Source organism: Mytilus californianus, unplaced genomic scaffold (genome assembly GCF_021869535.1).
Source record: "Mytilus californianus isolate M0D057914Y unplaced genomic scaffold, xbMytCali1.0.p SCAF_11, whole genome shotgun sequence".
Classification (NCBI taxonomy): domain Eukaryota; kingdom Metazoa; phylum Mollusca; class Bivalvia; order Mytilida; family Mytilidae; genus Mytilus; species Mytilus californianus.
In genome coordinates, this window is record NW_026262593.1 from 21,915,555 (window position 1) to 21,929,075 (window position 13,521).

The 13,521-nt window shown below is 29.5% G+C and overlaps 1 protein-coding gene across 1 annotated transcript in view; it reads left to right on the forward strand.

Annotated features, from left to right (window-relative positions):
• LOC127719725 (uncharacterized) overlaps window positions 1-13,521 on the forward strand; it is a 264,736-nt gene that overhangs the window by 77,366 nt on the left and 173,849 nt on the right. The gene's annotated exons all lie outside the window — the stretch shown is intronic.

Genomic DNA, 13,521 nt, shown 5'->3' on the forward strand with positions numbered 1-13,521 from the left:
TAATTTCAGCTTGAAGGAGTCTTAATTCGATTAGATTTGCTTTTTCTTTTACTCATGTACAGTTGGGTGCAGACCAAGCATTACATGTAGACGGGCCGAAAAAGTTAACGCGGTGTTTACTCGCGTGCACTTCATGTTAACGCCGCGTTAACTCCGAAATTTCAGTAGACATAAAAAGTAAACAGGCGTTTACTTTCGCGTTTACCTCCGCGTTAACGCAAAAACGGCGCGTCTTCTAATTTTTTAAAGAGTAAACGGGAGTTTACTTACGCGTTTACTTCCGCGTTAACGTGAAAAAATGCGCGTTTTCTATTTTCGTCAAAAGTAAACGCACGTTTACTGTTTGTAGTAAACGCGCGTTAACGCAGATTGTCATCGTATCCTGGATACACTGACCTAAAAAATCAAATGATAAGGTACATCAAAATTAAATGACCAACTGGTCATTCTCGATTGACATATTGACGTCGATTACAGTTAATTGATAATGTTATCACACTTCTTTAATAAATTTATTCAAAATTATTCATAGTAAATTTCTTTTTCTTCACCAAAATATAGTTCAAGTATGTCCTTTTATTAAATTAATTTAATCATCACCAAATTCAAACAGTTTTCACATCTCAGACAGGCTGACTCAGGATGACTCGTAAAAGAAAATTATTTGATCTCATTAGCCAAAACTTACCATATTTGCCCTTTGTCAAGTTATCTATACAGTAGCATAGTAATTTAGCTATATTTTATGTCATAATGGACCGTATAATACAATTGACAGGAATATTGGAACCAGCATGTCCGTCCTATTTTTATTGAAAATATTTAATCGTAAACAAATTTCAGTAGATTTAATACCTCAGACTGACTCTTAGAACAAAACGATGTGCCCTCAACAACCAAAACTGACCATATTAGCACTTTATTATTTATATTATTTAAATCTTTATGTCCGCATGGTAAATGAGTTATATTTTCATGTAAGGATGGATTGTATAATACAAATGATAGCAATATTGGCACATAATGACTAAAAAAAGGAGTAGGTCCGGTAAGGGCTGATTTTGGCCCCAAATTTCAGGTTCATCTGATGAAAGATTTTGGACACTTTTTAAACACTTAAGTGTCTACTTTAGTAGAATCAATTTATTTATGTGAAAGATTTGAACTGATTAAGTCATTAAAGACGCTCATATTCAAGCTTAAATGTTATAAATCTATCAAATATGCCATAATATGTCACTTTTCAGATGGTTCTTGTCAAAAATGAAAGTGGCCGCATCCGTGTTCATCCTCAACCTTTATATATGTTATGTATTATCATCAAATACAACTTATATTTAAATATTAAGAATGAACACAAATGCGGCCACGTCCATTTAAGACGGAAACCGTCTAAAAATTAACTCAAATGCTAAAATTATGAAGATTTCAGTAATTTAGCATGACTTAATGATGCTAGTACCCGATAAATATGCATTGTATTATCAAAAACAGCCCATATGTATGTAACAGAAGTATTCTACTTTCCAATGAATAGCTAAAAGTTTACATTTTAACAATTTTGTAAAACTGCTATATTTTGGGGCCAAAAAGGGGTCTTACTGAACCTACTCCTTTGTTCGCATCACTTTAGAGTGCCAGCATGTCCTCTTTTTATTCAAAATATTGAATCGCAAACAAATTTCAGTAGTTTTCATACCTCAAACTGACTAGTATAACAAATTAACTTGCTCGCATCAACCAAAATTGACTATATTAGCACTTTATTATGTAAGTTTTTTATAGCCGCATAGTAAATGAGTTATATTTTCATGTGAGGATGGATTGTATAATACAAATGATAACAATATTGGCACATAATGACTAAAAAATTTTATTCGCATCAATTTAGAGTGCCAGTATGTCCTCTTTTTATTCAAAATATTGAATCGTAAACAAATTTCAGTAGTTTTCATACCTCAAACTGACTCATATAACAAAATAATTTGTCTGCATCAACCAAAACTGACCATATTTGCACTTTATTATGTAAATCTTTATAGCCGCATAGTAAAAGAGTTATATTTTCATGTAAGGATGGATTGAAGACACAAATGATAGCAATGTTGGAACATAATGAGTAAAAAATTTTGTTCCCATCAATTTAAAGTGCCAGCATGTCCTCTTTTTATTCAAAATATTGAATCGTAAACAAATTTCAGTAGTTTTCATACCTCAAACTGACTCGTATAACACAATGATTTGTCCGCATCAACCAAAACTGACCATATTTGCACTTTATTATGTAAATCTTTATAGCCGCATAAGTAAATGAGTTATATTTTCATGTAAGGATGGATTGTATAATACAAATGATATCAATATTGGCACATAATGACTAAAAATTTTTGTTTGCATCAATTTAGAGTGCCATCATGTCCTCTTTTTAATATAAAATATTGAATCGTAAACAAATTTCAGTAGTTTTTATAAATCAGACTGACTCGAATAACAAAATTATTTGTCCGCATCAACCAAAACTGACCATATTTGCACTTTATTATGTAAGTCTTTATAGCTGCATAGTAAATGAGTTATATTTTCATGTAAAAATGGATTGAATACACAAATAATAGTAATATTGGAACATAATGACTAAAACATTTTGTTTGCATCAATTTAGATTGCCAGTATGTCTTTCTTTTATTCAAAATATTGAATTGTAAACAAATTTCAGTAGTTTTCATACCTCAAACTGACTCGAATAACAAAATTATTTGTCCGCATCAACCAAAACTGACCATATTTGCACTTTATTATGTTAATCTTTATAGCCGCATAGTAAATGAGTTATATTTTCATGTAAAGATGGATTGAACACACAAATAATAGCAATATTGGAACATAATGACTAAAACATTTTGTTCACATCAATTTAGAGTGCCAGTATGTCCTCCTTTTATTCAAAATATTGAATTGTAAACATATTTCAGTAGTTTTCATACCTCAAACTGACTCGAATAACAAAATTATTTGTCCGCATTAACCAAAACTGACCATATTTTCACTTTATTATGTAAATCTTTATATCCGCATAAGTAAATGAGTTATATTTTCATGTAAGGATGGATTGTATAATACAAATGATAGCAATATTGGATTATAATGACTAAAAAATTTTGTTATTATCAATTTAGAGTGCCAGTATGTCCTCCTTTTATTCAAAATATTGAATTGTAAACATATTTCAGTAGTGCTCATACCTCAAACTGACTTGTATTACAAAATTATTTGTCCGCATCAACCAAAACTGACCATATTTGCACTTTATTATGTAAATCTTTATAGCTGCATAGTAAATGAGAAAGGATAGATTGTATAATACAAATGATAGCAATATTGGCGCATTATGACTAAAACATTTTGTTTGCATCAATTAAGGGTGCCAGCATGTCATCTTTTTATTCAAAATATTGAATCGTAAACAAATTTCAGTAGTTTTCATACATCAGACTGACTCGAATAACAAAATTATTTGTCCGCATCAACCAAAACTGACCAAATTTGCACTTTATTATGTAAATCTTTATAGACGCATAGTAAATGAGTTATATTTTCATGTAAGGATGGATTAATCATACAAATGATATCAATATTGGCACATAATGACTAAAAATTTTTGTTCGCATCAATTAAGAGTGCCAGCATGTCCTCTTTTTATTCAAAATATTGAATCGAAAACAAATTTCAGTAGTTTTTATACATCAGACTGACTCGAATAACAAAATTATTTGTCCGCATCAACCAGAACTGACCATATTTGCACTTTATTATGAAAATCTTTTAAAGCCGCATAGTAAATGAGTTATATTTTCATGTAAGGATTGATTAAATACACAAATAATAGCAATATTGGATCATAATGACTAAAAAATTTTGTTCTCATCAATTTAGAGTGCCATTATGTCCTCCTTTTATTCAAAATATTGAATTGTAAACATATTTCAGTAGTGTTTATACATCGCATTGTAAATGAGTTATATTTTCATGTAAGGATGGATTGTATAAACAAATGATATCAATATTGGCATGTTATGACTAAAAAAATTTCTTCGCATCAATTAAGAGTGCTAGCATGTCCTCTTTTTATTCAAAATATTGAATTGTAAACATATTTCAGTAGTGCTCATACCTCAAACTGACTCATATAACAAAATTATTTGTCCTCATCAACCAAAACTGACCATATTTGCACTTTATTATGAAAATCTTTATAGCCGCATAGTAAATGAGTTATATTTTCATGTAAGGATTGATTGAATACACAAATAATAGCAATATTGGATTATAATGAATAAAAAATTTTATTCTCATCAATTTAGAGTGCCAGTATGTCCTCCTTTTATTCAAAATATTGAATTGTAAACATATTTCAGTAGTGCTCATACCTCAAACTGACTTGTATTACAAAAATATTTGTCCGCATCAACCAAAACTGACCATATTTGCACTTTATTATGTAAATCTTTATAGCCGCATAAGTAAATGCGTTGTATTTTCATGTAAGGATGGATTGTATATTACAAATGATATCAATATTGGCACAAAATGACTACAATTTTTGTTCACATCAATTAAGAGTGCCAGCCTGTCCTCTTTTTATTCAAAATATTGAATCGTAAACAAATTTCAGTAGTTTTCATACCTCAGACTGACTAACATAACAAAATTATTTGTCCACATCAACCAAAACTGACCAAATTTGCACTTTATTATGTAAATCTTTATAGACGCATAGTAAATGAGTTATATTTTCATGTAAGGATGGATTAATCATACAAATGATATCAATATTGGCACATAATGACTACAAATTTTTGTTTGCATCAATTAAGAGTGCTAGCATATCCTCTTTTTATTCAAAATATTGAATCGTAAACAAATTTCAGTAGTTTTCATACATCAGACTGACTCGAATAACAAAATTATTTGTCTGCATCAACCAAAACTGACCATATTTGCAATTTATTATGTTATCTTTATAGCCTCATAGTAAATGAGTTATATTTTCATGTAAGGATGGATTGTATAATACAAATGATATCAATATTGGCACATAATGACTAAAAATTTTTGTTCGCATCAATTAAGAGTGCCAGCATGTCCTCTTTTTATTCAAAATATTGAATCGTAAACAAATTCAATAAATTGATTTAAGCGGCCCAGCGAACACCACGGAGTTCCAGAGCTCTTATGAAAATCTATAATTCTATACCAATTTGGAATATATGTTTCCAGATTTTACATGAATCGAAGAAATATAACTAAGTAAAATAATTTAATTGCAAGAAATTGGTTTTTCAAAGTTTGGAATGATCAAATCATCTGTTTTGGACACTGGCGGTAAAAGGATAAACAAAACAAACATGGCGGAGACGTACTCAAAAGCTGTTTCCAGTGGTATGGACGATGATTTAAATAGCGTGAAACCTATATTTCTACTTGAGTCTGATATGTTCGGTCCTAAACCTTCCGACAAAGACTTTTTACTACACCATGAGCTATATAAAATGTTAGGCCAAATTATACCCTCTTCACACTTGAGAGGCCTACAGAGAGTGAGAGGCCTATGGCGCATTTATACGGAATGTGAAGACGACAGTAACAAGCTGATGATATCAGGCATAGTTGTAAGGGATCGTTTAATAAACTTCTATTCCAGAAATCCTAGATACCAAACAAATGAAAGCCCAGATCATCTCAAAGTAAGGGTCAAAGACATTCCCTGTTCCGCCGATGACGGGCAAATTAACTTATTTTTAGAGAAGTCAGGATGTATAATACATAAATCCTTCAGAGAACGCCTTAGAATTGACGGATTGTTAACCAACTGTCTGTCAGGGGACAGAATTTTCTACTGTGATCCGTTAGAAAGTCCTCTTCCTCGGCAAGTCACAATAGGAAAATACAGAGCCTCTATTTTTCATAAGGGTCAGCCACCAAAAAATAGAGACAATATAATTTGCAAAAAGTGTCTGGAAAGAGGTCACATTATGAATAACTGTCCAAACGACTGGAAGTGTAATCAGTGTCACAAGTCAGGCCACAAGCAGTCTGAATGTGATGAACCATTCTCCGACACAAACCAAGATGATACAGAATCCACCAAAAAAAATGAAGACAAATCTGACATAGTATCAGATTCAGAAACAGAAAACGACGAAGGAGGCTCAAGTGAAACATCAGATAAGCAGTTCCAACATTCACAAGATACACTCATCAATCAATCGCAGATCAGGCTTCCTCATCAGCAGCAAGAAACTCTTATCACAGAGCACCCACAAGAAATGATCAGTCAAACATCTCAATCCACTCTACAGCCATCTGCTTCGAGTATCGTAGAGGAAAATGACAATGATGAAGCAAAATCACCTAAAAAGTCTAAACCAAAATCAAAAAGTGGTAAAAAGAACAAACAAGCTAATCAGATTAGATCCGACGATGAAAACCAAAATACCAACAAGACCAATCAAAGCTCGATGCATAAATTCCTAGTCGAGAAACCACCTGATGCTTCAACTCCGTCAAATAAAACAACGAAAAGGTCTGCCACAACACCAACAACAGATCTTTTTGATCGTGAGAACCAAACCACTAAACCAAAAACATAAACAAGATAAATAAGATTATCAAATCTTAGTAAACAAGTGTTGTTTTTTTATTTTGTTTATCATGATCACCATTTTAAACCTTCAATACGATTATGAATTTTTTGTACATAATATCTGTTTTAATTATCTTGTGCTGGTGTAAGTTAGCTATACTACACAGCTCTAGTCATTTATGTAATGATTTTTATGTAAAATTTGAAAAAGTATTAAAAAAAACTAACGATTGTGATGAAATATTTGATTTCATACATTCATTAAACAAAGAAAAAAATAATTGTTTAGAACAAAATTCACGGAAACTAAATAAAAAAAATAATGCGAAACAATATCCATATGTAGAGAGAAATAAAATGATCAATCGCATTGAACAAATTCAACTAAATAAAAGAAAAAGTAAATACTTTATTATAATATATGTTATGGGTGACAAATGTAGTCTCTCAGTCAATGTTACAAAAAAAAACCACAACAAATATCCATTAAGAATCACTTTTAATAAATTTAATTTGCAATTTTTAGAAAACACCAATATTCCATTACACTTTTTATTAGCTCCATGCTATATTGTGTGCAACAAATCCAACTATATAAAGAATAGTTTTTCTTATTGGTATCCACCGCTTAGTCATAACTGTGTAAAAAAGTGCTTTGGAATACCTCCAAACAACAAACTAAATGTACTCAAAAGTACAGGTACAAATAGTAACTCCAAACAGTGGTCACATATACTTGTTCCATATGATTCGAATATTAATCTACTTAAGGTGCACCATAATAATCTAGTAACGTATCATCTTTCAGTAATGCATGTAAGAAGTAAATCTATATTGTCCAAGGTACGGATAGTCGCTTTATCACAATGTTATTGTTGTTGCAAGAATGTAAACAAACAGCAGGAAAGTATTGCTTCGGTCTTGTTAAATGACATCACAAATATTTCCAATGATGATCAATTGTCTGGAAAAAAAATTAAAATATTTTTACTAATTAGTCATAGTAATGTAACGCATAATAGAAAACAATTAAATGAGATAATTTTTTCTATTAAACCACTAAAAAGTATACTATTTAAACAGTATGTACTAACAAGTAACTTTAAACAACATAATATAATAAAAAAAAAGGTAAAGTCCCATAAGGTCACTAAAATCATACACTAACAAATCTGGCATATATTACTACTTTCAGACAAGATCAATACAAAAGTAGATAGCACATATATGAGAATCCTTCAAATAGTTGATATTATTGTAAAGGCACTCCCAATACTTTCAGAGATTTTTTTATGGTTTACTATTCAAAGAGTCATCATCTTATTTTCAATGTTTCATGTACATGTCACAGTATTGCGTACATTGTCAATTGTATATAGTGTTTGTATTGTTTATTGTATGATTGTGTATCTGTTAATATATGTATCATTACTTTTGTTTATTAGAGTACATTACTTTATATACATGTACATACTTGTTTTTTTTGTGTTATATAAATGTAAGCTCATTACTCCATACATATATCTCCATTTTAATAACCGGCATATACAGATTCTAATCAATAAAATGCATAACAGTTTAATGTTGATAAATAGATATATTCACTGCTTTAAGCTAAATATCCTCTAATTTATGAAAGATATTTTACATATTTGCTCTTTAAATAGCCAAGGACTTGGTCAAAAAGAAAAACGAAGTAGGCTCTACACTTGGCTAAAGTATCAAAAATCTGATATCTTATTCGCACAAGAAACCCATTTTGTCCCAGAAATAGAAAATAAGATAAGACGAGAATTTCATGGAGATGTATACCATAGCTTTGGGACATCTCAATCTAGAGGAGTCGCTATCTTTATTAATAAAAAATTAAATCCTAGAATAATAGACACGTATTCTGATCAAGACGGTCGTATAATTTTGGTAAATGTAGAAATAAACAATAACATATTTTCTTTGATAAATTTGTATGCACCAAATGATAAGAAAAAAAGGAATACTTTCTTTAAAAAAGTAAATACAATAATTGAAGAACATAGGCTTGGTATTTTAATAATAGGAGGAGATTTAAACGAAATAATGAATAATGAAGACAGAAAAAATAAAAATATAACAGGCAAAAAGCCCAAAAAATCAAATAGTTTGAAAACATTAATTAAAACAAAAAAGTTATTAGATATATGGAGAATATTACATCCTACTTTAAAACAATATACATGGAAAAGAAAAAACAATGATCTTGAGGCAAGTAGGATAGACTTCTTCTTGATTAGTGAAGAACTTAGAACACTTATTGAGTCTACAGATATCAGACCAGCCATGATATCCAGTACAGATCATCAAGCTATTTCATTAAAAGTAAATTTAGAAACCAAAAATAAAGGTAAAGGTTATTTTAAAATAAATAATAGTATACTAAGCGAACCTAACTTCAAAGAAAAGATAAATAATTTAATAGATTTCTATTTAGAAAAATGTAAACATAATGAAAACCTATCCCAATTATGGGATTTATTTAAAATTGACATAAGAGAAACTACAATCTTATATTGTAAAATTAGGGCAAAAAGGAAAAAAAATGAAATAAATGACTTGGAACGAATATTGCAATCTTTAAAGAAAAAAAAAGAAAATAGTAAAATAAACAAGACAGAAAATGATGAAATTAAACAGTTAGAAACTAAAATAGAAAACTTATATAATTTTAAGGCAAAAGGTGCACAAATACGCTCAAGAATAAAGTGGATAGAAGAAGGAGAAAAGAACACTAATTTTTTTCTTGGTTTAGAAAAATGTAGGCAAGCAAGAAAAAATATTATTAAACTAAAAAATGAACAAGGGGAAATAATAACGAATCAATCGGATATACTTAATTTAGAAAAGAAATATTATGAAAAACTTTACACAAGTACTGAACCAGACAAACAATTAATTAATGATTATATAACCGACACAAAAATTAATGCTTCATTGAGCGAAGAAGAAAGCGAGTCTTTAAATGGGTCTCTTACAGTCGATGAATGTACTTAATCTATTTTTCAAATGAAACTAAATAAGTCCCCAGGTTTAGACGGTCTGTCTGTTGAATTTTATAGAGAATTTTGGGATAAATTAAAGAGTTTTGCAACAGATAGTTTTAATTACTGTTATAAAGTAGGAATGTTGTCAGAATCTCAAAAAATAGGCCTTATTTCTTTATTATTTAAAAAGGGGGACCCTACAAATCTAAGTAACTACAGACCAATCACATTACTGAATGTTGATGTCAAAATCATTGCATATACATTAGCCTTAAGACTGAAACCATTATTGCCAAAAATTGTACATAGTGATCAAAATGGATACATAAAAAACCGTTATATAGGTTTCAACATACGACAAATACAAGACATTATTGATCATGCCGAAAAGTTTAAAATAGAAGGGGCCATACTGTTGCTTGATTTTTCAAAAGCATTCGACTCACTCGAATGGGAATTTATGTACCAATCTTTACAAAAATTTGGTATAAAAAACTCAATGTTAAATTGGGTGAAAACATTGTATAAAGATATAAGAGCCTGTATAGCAAACAATGGATGGATTTCAGGCCCATTGGAAATTTATAGGGGAATTCGTCAAGGATGTCCGTTAAGTGCTATTTTGTTTGTTTTAGCTGTTGGAAAAACTAGCATGTAAAATAAGAGAAGATAATAAACTGAAGGGGATCAAAATAAAATTAGATGGGAAAACACATAGTCTAAAAATAAGTCAATTAGCAGATGACACAACACTATTTTTAAATGCTAAAGACGAAATTACTCATGCTCTCAATGTAATTGAGGTTTTCGGATCTTTATCAGGGCTTATACTAAATCGTAACAAAACTGAAGGTTTATGTTTAGGAAACAAAAAAAATATTCCAGAAAATTTTGAAAATATAAATTGGAGTAAAGATATTATTAAATGTTTAGGTGTTTATTTTGGACATGACAAACCACAATGCATGACACTTAACTTTGAAAAACAATTGCAAAAATCAAAAAAGACTCTTAATCTATGGAAAAAAAGAAACCTAACTATGATAGGCAAAATCACTGTGGTCAAATCACTAATTATCCCAAACATAACCTATATTGCATCCGTTTCAAATATAGACACTGAATCATTGTCCGAATTTAAGAAATTGGTATATGATTTCATCTGGGATGGAAAGACAGAAAAAGTAAAGAGAAATACGTTAAATTTAGTCAAAAATGAAGGAGGACTAGGAATGATAGATATTAATAAATACATAGAATCAATAAGAATTAAATGGATAAAGCGATTAATAGATGACGAAAGTGCAAACTGGAAAATAATTCCATCATATTATTTAAATCAATATGGATCAAACCTATTAATTTTTCAAATGAATTTAGATAGTATTAAATCAATCCATAATATCGCAAAACATATACCCAAATTCTATTTAGAACTACTCAAAACATGGGTTAAAAGCAGGGGTGGGCAAACTGAACAACCTGATAATTTTAGAATAATCAGACAGCAAATAATATGGGGGAATAAATATATAAAGTCTAACAGACACAGTTTGATTTTCAGACACTGGATAGAAGACAAAATAATTTACATAAATGACATTATTGATGATAAGGGGAATATTTCTCAAGAAAAAATTTTAAGTAAATTAAAATGTAAAAAAAATTGGATTGCTGATTTAATGCAGATAAAACATAGCATACCAAACCAGTGGAAAAAAATATTACAGAAACAAGATTCAATTAAAACTATGGTCCAGTGTAGGAGTAAAGTTTTCTTTAAACAAGGGACAAAAACGGATGAATTACTCAATATAAAAAACAACATTTATAAAAGTTTATTACATTCTGATAAGGAATTTCCAATTGGCTTTTCTAAATGGATAAAAGAGTTCAATTTAAATAAAACTTACAATATAAAACACACATTAGAATTTATTTTCAACTACTTAGAAGATAATAAACTTAAAATGGTTAGATGGAAGTTATTGCATTATATCCTTCCAGTAGGTACCCATTTGTATTCATGGAAAATAAAGCAAATAAAATCTATGTTTTACTTGTCAAGTAACAGACACTTACCTTCATAATTACATAGAGTGCAGTTATTTCAAGGAGTTCTGGAATAAAATAAATAATCTGTTACAAAAGTTTCATATTGATAAACAGATAAAAAGCTTAAAACATTTGGTTATTGGTTATAAAATAGAAGACAGTGCATATAATGATATAAATTATATATTAACAGTAATTCTATTCACTTTACATAAAAGTAATTGTATATCTGAGAATAAAACAAAACCAATAGATGTTTATGAGCTATTCAAAAATGAATACAAGTACAGATACTTCTTAATGGAAAAAAGAAAGAAAACCATAAATCACCTTTTAAAAAATCTACAATTAAATCTGTAAAGCTTTCGATTTCCCTCCATCAAACATAAAATCTTAAATCAAAATACTAGCATTCAAATGTAAAGTTGTATGTATAGTTGGTCAATTTCTCATAGAGATTAATTGCGGCGTAAAGCAATCAACAATCAATCAATCGTAAAGACATAGATCTACATGTACAGTACATGTATCTCACGGAAAAATTCTTTTATATTTAAAATTATAAAGTTTTAACAAATCATACATATTTCCACCAAAGATAATGTTTATTTGTATACGCTTGAAAACGAAGAAAAGAATAAAATACTGTGTGTATCTGTTACAGGTTTTTACGATCTGCATTTACTGTATTATGGTATAACTTAATATTGTGTACAAATATAAATCATATGTTTACTGAAAATAATTTCGATTAGAAATAATCTAGCATACTTACCAGGGCGAAAGTGAACAAACTTAATTAAAGTAAATCCAAAATGTTCGAACGAATAGAAAGTTAACAGAAACCATGTGCTTTCCTAACGGTTTCATACACCTGTTCAAAATTTGATTGGGTCAAAAGGTCATGATAAAAAAAAATCGATTCAAGAAAAACAAGTCAAACCCGGTGAGTAGAATGATTTTGATCCGTAAACATGTGACACCAACTTAGAAATATATTATGTTTAGGAATGAAATAATGTAGGAAATTGTAAAATTAACATTTATATTTATTTGCTGAACTTTTATTCCCTGGAAGTTCAGTAACTAATCACAGGGGTATCCAGACTAACGCTGTAATCTGGATAAAATGTAAAACAGCAGTTGTGCAATAAAGTTTTGTTTAATTGAAAAAAAAAAAAAAAAAACAAAAAAAAAACAAATTTCAGTAGTTTTTATACATCAGACTGACTCGAATAACAAAATGATTTGTCCGCATCAACCAAAACTGACCATATTTGCACTTTATTATGTAAATCTTTATAGCCGCATTGTAAATGAGTTATATTTTCATGTAAGGATGGATTGTATAAAACAAATGATAGCAATATTGGCACGTTATGACTAAAAAAATTTGTTCGCATCAATTAAGAGTGCTAGCATGTCCTCTTTTTATTCAAAATGTTGAATCGTAAACAAATTTCAGTAGTTTTCATACCTCAAACTGACTCATATAACAAAATTATTTGTCCGCACCAACTAGAACTGACCATATTTGCACTTTATTATGAAAATCTTTATAGCCGCATAGTAAATGAGTTATATTTTCATGTAAGGATTGATTGAATACACAAATAATAGCAATATTGGATTATAATGACTAAAAAATTTTATTCTCATCAATTTAGAGTGCCAGTATGTCCTCCTTTTATTCAAAATATTGAATTGTAAACATATTTCAGTAGTGCTCATACCTCAAACTGACTCGTATTACAAAAATATTTGTCCGCATCAACCAAAACTGACCATATTTGCACTTTATTATGT